The following is a 14,306-nucleotide window of genomic DNA, read 5'->3' as shown; positions in this document are numbered from 1 at the left end:
ACCTATATTTGACATTAAACTATACTAGCTATTATATTTCACAAAGTTTACATATTAATATTGAAGCAAATTAAAATAAAATGTATCAGATATTTCTGCCAACAGGAAAAATGTTTTGATTTCCAAGTAGCACCATCCAATCGAAGTCAGGTAGTTGTGGCTGAGTGGTTAAGGCGATGGACTTGAAATCCATTGGGGTTTCCCCGCGCAGGTTCAAATCCTGCCAGCTATGTACTGCTTTTTATGCATGTAGAAAGCTAAGCTCATTTGTCCTTGATAACTTTATTTTCCATGAAACTAAAGTAGCTTTTACATTTCCCAAAGTTTAACTTACTGTAAAAGCTACCAAAAAAGGAAAACATTGATTTTGCACACAGCTTGTCAATGAAACAACATTAAGGTAGTTGTGGCCGAGTGGTTAAGGTGATGGACTCAAAATCCATTTGCTTTTCAAGCTGGTTTAAAAACAAAATGCATTCAAGATGAAGAGAATCAAAGCATGTTATGTTTAAGAATTGAGTTCTCAATCTCAGTTTAGCACACCTACATATATATCCTGTTTTACAATGGACTTCTTTTTAAACCATATAATCTCAGACAGTGTCTTCCTGCATTCTGTGTACATGCTTGTGACCTTGTATAAATGTTTCCCAGTGGCAACTTATGCATGCAGATTCTTTCTATCTGGATTTACAGCTGTAGAGATGTAATGAAAGGTAAGAAATAATGTCTGGTTATCAACAAACTATTAATTGTGCAGTGTCAGTTGTTGTAATTCCAAACTTTATTAAGGAATAGACCATAAATTCTCAAACTCAGTCCTCAGGACACCACACAGTGTATGTTTTGCAGGTAACCCAGCAGGTGCATATGTGTATTAATTACTCACTGACACATTTTAAAAAGTCCACTTGTGGAGCTAATTATTTACTTGTGGTTCTGCGAGGAGACCTGCAAAACATGCACTGTGTGGGGTTCTGAGAACCGAGTTTGAGAACCTGTGGAATAGACCAATGAAAAACCTAATATATTTTAAATGATTATTATTTGATAAAATGTCCGCAAAATGTACAATACAGTTCATGAGCACCAGTGTTGGCATGGTGTGATGTTAAAGGCTCTGATTTCTAATTAATTTAGTACAAGATCAAAAGTCCTTGACACCTATATTTGACATTAAACTATACTAGCTATTATATTTCACAAAGTTTACATATTAATATTGAAGCAAATTAAAATAAAATGTATCAGATATTTCTGCCAACAGGGAAAATGTTTTGATTTCCAAGTAGCACCATCCAATTGAGGTCAGGTAGTTGTGGCTGAGTGGTTAAGGCGATGGACTTGAAATCCATTGGGGTTTCCCCGCGCAGGTTCAAATCCTGCCAGCTATGTACTGCTTTTTATGCATGTAGAAAGCTAAGCTCATTTGTCCTTGATAACTTTATTTTCCATGAAACTAAAGTAGCTTTTACATTTCCCAAAGTTTAACTTACTGTAAAAGCTACCAAAAAAGGAAAACATTGATTTTGCACACAGCTTGTCAATGAAACAACATTAAGGTAGTTGTGGCCGAGTGGTTAAGGTGATGGACTCAAAATCCATTTGCTTTTCAAGCTGGTTTAAAAACAAAATGCATTCAAGATGAAGAGAATCAAAGCATGTTATGTTTAAGAATTGAGTTCTCAATCTCAGCTTAGCACACCTACATATATATCCTGTTTTACAATGGACTTCTTTTTAAACCATATAATCTCAGACAGTGTCTTCCTGCATTCTGTGTACATGCTTGTGACCTTGTATAAATGTTTCCCAGTGGCAACTTATGCATGCAGATTCTTTCTATCTGGACTTACAGCTGTAGAGATGTAATAAAAGGTAAGAAATAATGTCTGGTAATCAACAAACTATTAATTGTGCAGTGTCAGTTGTTATAATTCCAAACTTTATTAAGGAATAGACCATAAGTTCTCCAACTCAGTCCTCAGGACCCCACACAGTGTATGTTTTGCAGGTAACCCAGCAGGTGCATAGGTGTATTAATTACTCACTGACACATTTTAAAAAGTCCACTTGTGGAGCTAATTATTTACTTGTGGTTCTGCGAGGAGACCTGCAAAACATGCACTGTGTGGGGTTCTGAGAACCGAGTTTGAGAACCTGTGGAATAGACCAATGAAAAACCTAATATATTTTAAATGATTATTATTTGATAAAATGTCCGTAAAATGTACAATACAGTTCATGAGCACTAGTGTTGGCATGGTGTGATGTTAAAGGCTTTGATTTCTAATTAATTTAGTACAAGATCAAAAGTCCTTGACACCTATATTTGACATTAAACTATACTAGCTATTATATTTCACAAAGTTTACATATTAATATTGAAGCAAATTAAAATAAAATGTATCAGATATTTCTGCCAACAGGAAAAATGTTTTGATTTCCAAGTAGCACCATCCAATTGATGTCAGGTAGTTGTGGCGATGGACTTGAAATCCATTGGGGTTTCCCCGTGCAGGTTCAAATCCTGCCAGTTACGTACTGCTTTTTATGCATGTAGAAAGCTAAGCTCATTTGTCCTTGATTACTTTATTTTCCATGAAACTAAAGTAGCTTTTACATTTACCACAGTTTAACTTACTGTTAAAGCTACCAAAAAAGGAAAACATTGATTTTGCACACAGCTTGTCAGTGAAACAACATTAAGGTAGTTGTGGCCAAGTGGTTAAGGTGATGGACTCGAAATCCATTTGCTTTTCAAGCTGGTTTAAAAACGAAATGCATTCAAGATGAAGAGAATCAAAGCATGTTATGTTTAAGAATTGAGTTCTCAATCTCAGCTTAGCTCACCTACATATATATCCTGTTTTACAATGGACTTCTTTTTAAACCATATAATCTCAGACAGTGTCTTCCTGCATTCTATGTACATGCTTGTGACCTTGTATAAATGTTTCTCAGTGGCAACTTGTGCATGCTGTTAGGGTCTCCTGCCCTGTGCTGCCACGTCGTCATGGCAACCGGGAGACAAGTGCTAGCGGAGTAACCTGAGCGCAGCTGATACTCCGGTTCGGGTCTTTTGCTGTGCAGTGGTTATAGGCAGAGCCGGCCATAGGCATAGGCAAACTAGGCAATTGCCTAGGGCATTTGATATGCCTAGGGGCATCAACAGCTTCTGCTGATTAAAATGATATGCGGCATGCCTATATTCTGTGTGTAGCATTTCATATGCAGATACAGCCACAGTCTCACACAATATATAGGCATGCTGCATATCATTTTAATCAGCAGAATCTGCTTGTTCATCCTAGCCACATAGCAATGCAAATAAGATGCATTTTCATTAAAAAAAAGGTGACCGACGTTAGCATTGAGGCAAGATTTATGAGGACACATCTGTATCCAAGCAGAGGCAGAGGTCACAGTGTTAGTGGCAGTGTAAGTGCTGTGTGCATGTGAGGGTTGGTTGTGCAGTAGTGTTCGGAATATGTGTAAGGAGCATTATGTGTGTCATGTAAAAATGCATTAATGATGTGCAACATATGTGTAAGGGGCACTATGTGTGCCATTAAGTGTATAAGGGCATTAATAATGTGCGGCATATGTGTAACAGGGTACTACTGTATGTGTGTCATTATGTGTATATGGGCACTAATAATGTGCAGCAAATGTGTAGGGGGCACTATGTGTGCCATTATGTGTATAAGGGCATTAATAATGTGCGACATATATGTAAGGGACATTATGTGTAAAAGGGCATTAATAAAGGTTGTCATATTGTGTAAGGCGCATTATGTTTATAAGGACATTAAAAATGTGTAAGGGGCATTACTGTGTGGAATTATGTGTATAAATGCATTACTAATGTGTGGCATTATGTGTATAAGGTGCTCTACTATGTGGCGTTGCGCTTAGAAAGGGCACTACTGTGTCATCTAATATGTATAAAGAGCAATAGGGTGTGGTGTAATGGGAATAAGGAGCAATTCAGTGTGATGTAATGTGAATGAGGAGCACTACTGTGAGGAGTAACGTTTATAAGGTAAAGTAATACTACTGTGGGATGTAATATGAATTATGGACACTATCGCATGATGAAATGTGAATAAAGTTGCAGTACTGTGTGGCGTAATTGGAATTGGGGTTACTATTGTGTGGCCATGCCCCTTGCTAGCAAAAACACACCACTTTTTGGGCTGTGCGCCAAATGTGCAAACTGTTCCTATTTAAAATATAGGGGGTACAAACACCAAAATAATGACTGCTATGGGTGAGGGGTGATGGTGCTGGGAAAGAGGTACAAGGTCAGAGGCGGAACCAGCGGTGGTGCTAGGGGGCACCAGACAAAATCTTGCCTAGGGCATCATATTGGTTAGGGCCGGCTCTGGTTATAGGCTCTGTGCACGGCAGGGGATCCAGTGCTGGTTTTTGTGCTCACAGTCTGTGAGGTCTGAGTGGGGCGTGGACAGCACCTGCTTTATAAGGCCTCTTCTCAGGGTAAGCAGATGCTGCTGAATCTTTGTTGGTTAGTCAGTTCCTGAAAGTTAACCAGTACTGTGTAGCTTTGTATTTGTTTGTTGCTTACTGCAAATAGGCCTGGGGATTTGGTATTACACTCTGCCAATCCAGACCTAGCAGTAAGACTGGAGTCAGTCGTTTAGCTTGCTGGGGTTCTGTTACTACTCTGTGAACTTAGCAAGTTTGCGGCTGTATTCTAAGACTTGCCTGTCTAATCCTGTCTCACTGTGCTAGGTGTCAGGGGTCAGTTTAGTGGCAGTAAGCTGAACCTGTGCACTGCAAGTGAGAATTAGGATTGTGGAGACTCTCCTTGTGTCTATCATTCCATCTCTGACCAAGGAGTTTACTGCCACACCCGTTGGTAACCCTTTAGGGTTTTGCTGTTGCCCTTAGCAACAGCATTTCGGGTTCTCTACGTATTAAAACACAACATCTTGCTTTTCCCATCTGAGCAGTTCTAATACAAGGGAGATACCCAGTTCCTTAGCCTCTGGGCTTCTCTGTTCACCTTGTGTGTATTTTGTTACCCTATCACCTTCTGTGTACGTTATGTCATATTCCCCAGTCTGTCTGTGAGTCCATTTGTTTTGCATAACAGTTCAAACACCAGTACATTCCTGCAGGCACTGGAGTGCATAACAGTTCTGACACCAGTACTTTCCTGCAGGCACTGGTGTGCATAACATATTCAGCAGCCAAATACTCCTGTTGAAATTTTGTGGGAATATGGAGCATACCCCTCAAAATACGTTGCAACAGGTGGTCGATCAGGTGCAGGTCCTGACTCGACAATTTAATGATTTGTCCATTAAAATGCACACCTCCCAGGCTGCTGGCGGAGCTCCCGCAGCAGCAGCACCTGCAGGGGTTAAGGAGCCGAAAGTAAATCTCCCGGATCGTTTTTCTGGAGATCGCTTGCAGTTCTTTTGTTTCAAGGAGCGCTGCAAGCTATACTTCCGGCTTAGGCCTCAGTCTTCTGGGTCGGAGATTCAGCGGGTGGGCATAGTGATTTCCTTGCTTCAAGGAGACCCACAGGTCTGGGCATATGGGTTGCAGCCTGACTGTCCGTCGCTTAAAAGTGTTGATGCTTTTTTTACGGCACTGGGCATGTTGTATGATGACCCTGACAAGACGGCCTCAGCCGAGGCTCAGATTTCGATCCTTAAGCAAGGGCGAAGGCCAGTTGAGGTTTACTGTACGGAGTTTCGGAGGTTGGCCCATGACACCCAGTGGAATGACCCAGCCCTGAGACACCAGTACCGAAGAGGTCTTTCTAACCAGATAAAGGACCAACTGGTACAATATCCCTTGCCTGATAGCTTGGATCAGCTCATGCAGTTATCCATCCGGGTGGATAGACGGCTGAGAGAGCGTAGGCTTGAAAGGGAGACTGAGATTTCCTTCCTTCCCAAGGGAACCTCAGACTCTGAGGAATTTTCCGAGGAGCCTATGCAGATTGGGGCTACCCGCCTCTCCTCGCGTGAGAAGACGCGGAGGAGACAGCAGGGGTTGTGTTTGTACTGTGGGAATAAAGGTCATGTGGTAGTATCATGCCCAGAAAAGCCGGAAAACTTCAGGGCCTGAGGGTGATGGGAAATATCCTGTCAGGCCAGAAGTCAGAATTTCCCAAGAAGACTTTTATCATTCCGGTGACCTTGAAGATCCTCGGTCAAACTGTCAAGACTGAGGCCTTTGTGGACAGTGGGGCCGACGGGGTTTTTATGGACCGCCAATTCGCCCTGAAACACTCTGTTCCCTTAGTACCCTTGGCATCGGAAATTGAGATTTGTGGGTTAAACGGGGAACCATTATCCCAAGGTAAAATTACCTCTTGCACTAGCCAGATTTCTTTGTTTATTGGTGCCACACACTCTGAAAAATTGTCCTTTTATATGACTGTCTGTACTTTTGCCCCATTGGTGTTGGGGTTACCCTGGTTAAGGGCCCACAATCCTCAATTTGACTGGGTCTCTGGGGAGATTCTTAGTTGGGGTACTGATTGTTTCATGAGTTGCTTGAGCCTTCCAGTCAGGCTCTCGCAGCTAAGTTTGCCAGGATTGCCAGGGTGTTATGCAGATTTTGCGGACGTGTTCTCCAAAAAAGTTGCAGAGGTACTACCTCCCCATCGCCCCTATGACTGTGCCATTGATTTGTTGCCAAATGCTAAGCTTCCCAAGAGCAGGTTGTACTCCCTGTCACGTCCTGAGACTCAGGCTATGGCAGAGTACATTCAGGAGAACTTGGCTAAGGGATTTATCAGACCTTCACAGTCTCCAGTTGGGTCGGGGTTCTTCTTCGTGGGTAAAAAGGACGGTTCGTTGCGACCCTGCATCGACTTCAGGGAATTGAACCGTATCACGATTAAAAAATCATACCCACTGCCTCTCATTTCGGTCTTGTTTGACCAGCTTCGTACTGCCACCATTTTTTCTAAGATTGACCTACGCGGTGCGTACAATCTAATCCGAATAAGAGAGGGGGATGAATGGAAGACTGCCTTTAATACCCACTCAGGGCATTATGAATATTTGGTGATGCCTTTTGGGCTCTGTAATGCCCCGGAAGTCTTCCAGGATTTCATGAATGATGTTCTCAGGGAATATTTGGATAGATTCTTAGTTGTATACTTAGATGACATCCTAATCTTCTCCCATTCCCTGGAGGAACATCGGAAGCATGTACGCTTAGTCCTCCAGAAACTCAGAGACCACCGGCTTGGGGCGAAGCTGGAGAAGTGCGAATTTGAAGTTCAGCAAATCGCATTTCTAGGATATATTATCTCCCCAGAAGGTTTCCAAATGGAGGGTTCCAAGGTACAGGCAGTCCTGGATTGGGTGCAGCCCACTAGTTTGAAGGCGCTTCAGCGTTTCCTGGGCTTTGCGAATTTTTATAGACGATTTATCGCTGGATTTTCGTCTATAGTGGCGCCCTTGGTGGCACTCACTAAGAAAGGGGCGGATGTTGCTCACTGGTCTTGTGAGGCTAAAGCGGCTTTTGCCCGTCTCAAAAGGGCATTTGTTTCGGCCAAGGTGCTGCGACACCCAGATCCAGAGCGTCCTTTTGTGGTGGAGGTGGATGCCTCTGAGATGGGTATTGGGGCAGTGCTTCCTCAGATGGGAGTGTCTGATAATCGCCTTCATCCCTGTGCTTACTTTTCCCGTAAATTTTCGCCTGCCGAGATGAATTATGACGTGGGTAACCGGGAATTGTTGGCTATTAAGGATGCACTCGAGGAGTGGAGACACTGGCTTGAGGGGGCTAAGTTTGTGGTCTCAATTCTCACTGACCATAAGAATCTGGCATATTTAGAGTCAGCAAAGCGTCTCAATGCCAGGCAGGCACGATGGGCTTTGTTTTTTGCTCGCTTTAATTTTTTGATAACATATCGCCCTGGGTCAAAAAACATCAAGGCTGATGCGCTCTCGCGGAGTTTTGCTCCAATCCAGGAGACCACCGAGGAGCCGTTGCCCATTGTTTCCCCATCATGTATTAAAGTGGGCATTACCCAGGACCTCTTATCATTAGTCCTTAGAGCACAGGAGCAGGCTCCTCCAGACCTTCCGGTAGGTCTTTTGTTTGTGCCTCCTAGGTTAAGACAGCGAGTGTTCCTGGAATTCCATGCCAAGAAGTCGGCAGGTCACCCGGGTATTGCCAGAACTCGGGAGTTGCTATCTAGGGCAGTGTGGTGGCCCTCGGTGGCTAAGGATGTGGATCAGTGGGTTCGGGCATGTGACATCTGTGCCCGAAATAAGACTCCTAGAGGGGTTCCTGTTGGCCCATTACATCCACTCTCTATCCCATCTAAGCCATGGACCCACATTTCAATGGATTTTGTGGTGGACTTGCCCAAATCCTTGGGGATGACAGCCATCTGGGTTGTCGTTGACAGGTTTTCGAAGATGGCGCACTTCGTTCCACTGGTTGGGCTGCCATCGGCCAGACGCCTGTCTGAATTATTTATGCTGCATGTTGTGCGTCTCCATGGGTTGCCACTTGATGTGGTCTCTGACCGCGGATCCCAGTTTGTGGCCAAATTCTGGAGGGCATTTTGTTCCGATCTCCAGATTTCTGTCAGCTTGTCGTCAGGCTACCATCCGCAGTCTAATGGGCAGACTGAAAGGGTGAACCAGTCCTTGGAGCAGTTCCTCAGGTGTTATGTCTCCAAGTGTCAGACTGACTGGGTTGCTCATCTGTCCATGGCGGAGTTTGCCTATAACAACGCGGCTCACTCTGCTACAGGGATCTCTCCCTTCCTTTGTGTGTATGGGCATCATCCTAAGGCCAATTCTTTTGACCCCCTGGACTCCACGCCTGGTGGTTCCTCTGTGGTTTCGGTCCTTAGAGGTATTTGGCGGAAAGTGAAGAAAGCCCTTGTGTCTGTGTCATTAGTGACCAAAAGGGTTTTTGATAAGCGGAAAAGACCCTGCAGCTTCAAATTAGGAAACTTCGTCTGGTTGTCTACCAAGAATTTGAAGTTGAGACAGCCATCTCATAAGTTAGGCCCCCGGTTCATCGGCCCTTATAAGATCACCAGGGTTATCAATCCGGTGGCATTTCAGTTAGATCTGCCCCGTTCTTTGGGTATCAATAAAACATTTCATTGTTCCCTTTTAAAACGGGCGATTAGTAATCCTTCTTCCAGTGGAAGACCTTCCCCTCTTCTGATACGTGGCCAGAGGGAGTTTGTTGTTGAAAGGATTCTTGACTCCAAGGTGGTTCGGGGTCGGCTGTCATTTTTGGTGCACTGGAAGGGGTATGGCCCGGAGGAGCGGTCGTGGGTGCGCAGTTGTGATCTTCATGCCCCCATACTGATACGCTCTTTCTTCTCGCAGTTCCCCGATAAACCCGGTGGTAGGGGTTCTTTGACCCCTCGTCAGAGGGGGGGTACTGTTAGGGTCTCCTGCCCTGTGCTGCCACGTCGTCATGGCAACCGGGAGAAAAGTGCTAGCGGAGTAACCTGAGCGCAGCTGATACTCCGGTTCGGGTCTTTTGCTGTGCAGTGGTTATAGGCTCTGTGCACGGCAGGGGATCCAGTGCTGGTTTTTGTGCTCACAGTCTGTGAGGTCTGAGTGGGGCGTGGACAGCACCTGCTTTATAAGGCCTCTTCTCAGGGTAAGCAGATGCTGCTGAATCTTTGTTGGTTAGTCAGTTCCTGAAAGTTAACCAGTACTGTGTAGCTTTGTATTTGTTTGTTGCTTACTGCAAATAGGCCTGGGGATTTGGTATTACACTCTGCCAATCCAGACCTAGCAGTAAGACTGGAGTCAGTCGTTTAGCTTGCTGGGGTTCTGTTACTACTCTGTGAACTTAGCAAGTTTGCGGCTGTATTCTAAGACTTGCCTGTCTAATCCTGTCTCACTGTGCTAGGTGTCAGGGGTCAGTTTAGTGACAGTAAGCTGAACCTGTGCACTGCAAGTGAGAATTAGGATTGTGGAGACTCTCCTTGTGTCTATCATTCCATCTCTGACCAAGGAGTTTACTGCCACACCCGTTGGTAACCCTTTAGGGTTTTGCTGTTGCCCTTAGCAACAGCATTTCGGGTTCTCTACGTATTAAAACACAACATCTTGCTTTTCCCATCTGAGCAGTTCTAATACAAGGGAGATACCCAGTTCCTTAGCCTCTGGGCTTCTCTGTTCACCTTGTGTGTATTTTGTTACCCTATCACCTTCTGTGTACGTTATGTCATATTCCCCAGTCTGTCTGTGAGTCCATTTGTTTTGCATAACAGTTCAAACACCAGTACATTCCTGCAGGCACTGGAGTGCATAACAGTTCTGACACCAGTACTTTCCTGCAGGCACTGGTGTGCATAACACATGCAGATTCTTTCTATCTGGTTTTACAGCTGTAGAGATGTAATGAAAGGTAAGAAATAATGTCTGGTAATCAACAAACTATTAATTGTGCAGTGTCAGTTGTTCTAATTCCAAACTTTATTAAGGAATAGACCATAAGTTCTCCAACTCAGTCCTCTGGACCCAACACAGTGTATGTTTTGCAGGTAACCCAGCAGGTGCATATGTGTATTAATTACTCACTGACACATTTTAAAAAGTCCACTTGTGGAGCTAATTATTTACTTGTGGTTCTGCGAGGAGACCTGCAAAACATGCACTGTGTGGGGTTCTGAGAACCGAGTTTGAGAACCTGTGGAATAGACCAATGAAAAACCTAATATATTTTAAATTATTATTATTTGATAAAATGTCCGTAAAATGTACAATACAGTTCATGAGCACTAGTGTTGGCATGGTGTGATGTTAAAGGCTCTGATTTCTAATTAATTTAGTACAAGATCAAAAGTCCTTGACACCTATATTTGACATTAAACTATACTAGCTATTATATTTCACAAAGTTTACATATTAATATTGAAGCAAATTAAAATAAAATGTATCAGATATTTCTGCCAACAGGAAAAATGTTTTGATTTCCAAGTAGCACCATCCAATTGAGTTCAGGTAGTTGTGGCCGAGTGGTTAAGGCGATGGACTTGAAATCCATTGGGGTTTCCCCATGCAGATTCAGATCCTGCCAGCTACGTACTGCTTTTTATGCATGTAGAAAGCTAAGCTCATTTGTCCTTGATAACTTTATTTTCCATGAAACTAAAGTAGCTTTTACATTTCCCAAAGTTTAACTTACTGTAAAAGCTACCAAAAAAGGAAAACATTGATTTTGCACACAGCTTGTCAATGAAACAACATTAAGGTAGTTGTGGCCGAGTGGTTAAGGTGATGGACTCAAAATCCATTTGCTTTCCAAGCTGGTTTAAAAACAAAATGCATTCAAGATGAAGAGAATCAAAGCATGTTATGTTTAAGAATTGAGTTCTCAATCTCAGCTTAGCTCACCTACATATATATCCTGTTTTACAATGGACTTCTTTTTAAACCATATAATCTCAGACAGTGTCTTCCTGCATTCTATGTACATGCTTGTGACCTTGTATAAATGTTTCCCAGTGGCAACCTGTGCATACAGATTCTTTCTATCTGGATTTACAGCTGTAGAGATGTAATGAAAGGTAAGAAAAAATGTCTGGTAATTAACAAACTATTAATTGTGCAGTGTCAGTTGTTCTAATTCCAAACTTTATTAAGGAATAGACCATAAGTTCTCCAACTCAGTCCTCTGGACCCCACACAGTGTATGTTTTGCAGGTAACCCAGCAGGTGCATATGTGTATTAATTACTCACTGACACATTTTAAATAGTCCACTTGTGGAGCTAATTATTTACTTGTGGTTCTGCGAGGAGACCTGCAAAACATGCACTGTGTGGGGTTCTGAGAACCAAGTTTGAGAACCTGTGGAATAGACCAATGAAAAACCTAATATTTTTTAAATGATTATTATTTGATAAAATGTCCGTAAAATGTACAATACAGTTCATGAGCACTAGTGTTGGCATGGTGTGATGTTAAAGGCTCTGATTTCTAATTAATTTAGTACAAGATCAAAAGTCATTGACACCTATATTTGACATTAAACTATACTAGCTATTATATTTCACAGAGTTTACATATTTATATTGAAGCAAATTAAAATAAAATGTGTCAGATATTTCTGCCACCAGGAAAAATGTTTTGATTTCCAAGTAGCACCATCCAATTGAGGTTAGGTAGTTGTGGCCGAGTGGTTAAGGTGATGGACTTGAAATCCATTGGTGTTTCCCCGCGCAAGTTCAAATCCTGCCAGCTACGTACTGCTTTTTATGCATGTAGAAAGCTAAGCTCATTTGTCCTTGATAACTTTATTTTCCATGAAACTAAAGTAGCTTTTACATTTCCCAAAATTTAACTTACTGTAAAAGCTACCAAAAAAGGAAAACATTGATTTTGCACACAGCTTGTCAGTGAAACAACATTAAGGTAGTTGTGGCCAAGTGGTTAAGGTGATGGACTCGAAATCCATTTGCTTTTCAAGCTGGTTTAAAAACGAAATGCATTCAAGATGAAGAGAATCAAAGCACGTTATGTTTAAGAATTGAGTTCTCAATCTCAGCTTAGCTCACCTACATATATATCCTGTTTTACAATGGACTACTTTTTAAACCATATAATCTCAGACAGTGTCTTCCTGCATTCTATGTACATGCTTGTGACCTTGTATAAATGTTTCCCAGTGGCAACTTATGCATGCAGATTCTTTCTATCTGGATTTACAGCTGTAGAGATGTATTGAAAGGTAAGAAATAATGTCTGGTTATCAACAAACTATTAATTGTGCAGTGTCAGTTGTTGTAATTCCAAACTTTATTAAGGAATAGACCATAAATTCTCAAACTCAGTCCTCAGGACCCCACACAGTGTATGTTTTGCAGGTAACCCAGCAGGTGCATATGTGTATTAATTACTCACTGACACATTTTAAAAAGTCCACTTGTGGAGCTAATTATTTACTTGTGGTTCTGCGAGGAGACCTGCAAAACATGCACTGTGTGGGGTTCTGAGAACCGAGTTTGAGAACCTGTGGAATAGACCAATTAAAAACCTAATATATTTTAAATGATTATTATTTGATAAAATGTCCGTAAAATGTACAATACAGTTCATGAGCACTAGTGTTGGCATGGTGTGATGTTAAAGGCTCTGATTTCTAATTAATTTAGTACAAGATCAAAAGTCCTTGACACCTATATTTGACATTAAACTATACTAGCTATTATATTTCACAAAGTTTACATATTAATATTGAAGCAAATTAAAATAAAATGTATCAGATATTTCTGCCAAGAGGAAAAATGTTTTGATTTCCAAGTAGCACCATCCAATTGAGGTCAGGTAGTTGTGGCCGAGTGGTTAAGGCGATGGACTTGAAATCCATTGGGGTTTCCCCGCGCAGGTTCAAATCCTGCCAGCTACGTACTGCTTTTTATGCATGTAGAAAGCTAAGCTCATTTGTCCTTGATAACTTTATTTTCCATGAAACTAAAGTAGCTTTTACATTTCCCAAAGTTTAACTTACTGTAAAAGCTACCAAAAAAGGAAAACATTGATTTTGCACACAGCTTGTCAATGAAACAACATTAAGGTAGTTGTGGCCGAGTGGTTAAGGTGATGGACTCAAAATCCATTTGCTTTTCAAGCTGGTTTAAAAACAAAATGCATTCAAGATGAAGAGAATCAAAGCATGTTATGTTTAAGAATTGAGTTCTCAATCTCAGCTTAGCTCACCTACATATATATCCTGTTTTACAATGGACTTCTTTTTAAACCATATAATCTCAGACAGTGTCTTCCTGCATTCTATGTACATGCTTGTGACCTTGTATAAATGTTTCCCAGTGGCAACTTATGCATGCAGATTCTTTCTATCTGGATTTACAGCTGTAGAGATGTAATGAAAGGCAAGAAATAATGTCTGGTTATCAACAAACTATTAATTGTGCAGTGTCAGTTGTTGTAATTCCAAACTTTATTAAGGAATAGACCATAAATTCTCAAACTCAGTCCTCAGGACCCCACACAGTGTATGTTTTGCAGGTAACCCAGCAGGTGCATATGTGTATTAATTACTCACTGACACATTTTAAAAAGTCCACTTGTGGAGCTAATTATTTACTTGTGGTTCTGCGAGGAGACCTGCAAAACATGCACTGTGTGGGGTTCTGAGAACCGAGTTTGAGAACCTGTGGAATAGACCAATGAAAAACCTAATATATTTTAAATGATTATTATTTGATAAAATGTCCGTAAAATGTACAATACAGTTCATGAGCACTAGTGTTGGCATGGTGTGATGTTAAAGGCTCTGATTTCTAATTAATTTAGTACAAGA

General features: G+C 41.8%; 5 non-coding genes across 5 annotated transcripts; all 5 read left to right on the top strand.

Annotated features, from left to right (window-relative positions):
* The first annotated feature begins 150 nt into the window (after positions 1–150).
* TRNAS-UGA (transfer RNA serine (anticodon UGA)) lies at positions 151–232 on the top strand. Its single transcript has one exon. It is a non-coding gene; the product is annotated as a tRNA-Ser (tRNA).
* A 1,080-nt stretch (positions 233–1,312) lies between these two features.
* TRNAS-UGA (transfer RNA serine (anticodon UGA)) lies at positions 1,313–1,394 on the top strand. Its single transcript has one exon. It is a non-coding gene; the product is annotated as a tRNA-Ser (tRNA).
* Positions 1,395–10,985: 9,591 nt separating this feature from the next.
* Positions 10,986–11,067, top strand: TRNAS-UGA (transfer RNA serine (anticodon UGA)). Its single transcript has one exon. It is a non-coding gene; the product is annotated as a tRNA-Ser (tRNA).
* Positions 11,068–12,147: 1,080 nt separating this feature from the next.
* TRNAS-UGA (transfer RNA serine (anticodon UGA)) lies at positions 12,148–12,229 on the top strand. Its single transcript has one exon. It is a non-coding gene; the product is annotated as a tRNA-Ser (tRNA).
* A 1,080-nt stretch (positions 12,230–13,309) lies between these two features.
* TRNAS-UGA (transfer RNA serine (anticodon UGA)) lies at positions 13,310–13,391 on the top strand. Its single transcript has one exon. It is a non-coding gene; the product is annotated as a tRNA-Ser (tRNA).
* Positions 13,392–14,306: the final 915 nt, after the last annotated feature.

Source organism: Pseudophryne corroboree, chromosome 11 (assembly GCF_028390025.1).
Source record: "Pseudophryne corroboree isolate aPseCor3 chromosome 11, aPseCor3.hap2, whole genome shotgun sequence".
NCBI classification, from domain to species: Eukaryota; Metazoa; Chordata; class Amphibia; order Anura; family Myobatrachidae; genus Pseudophryne; species Pseudophryne corroboree.
The sequence above is the reverse complement of the archived record's forward strand: the minus strand, read 5'-3'. Positions and strand labels throughout refer to the sequence as shown.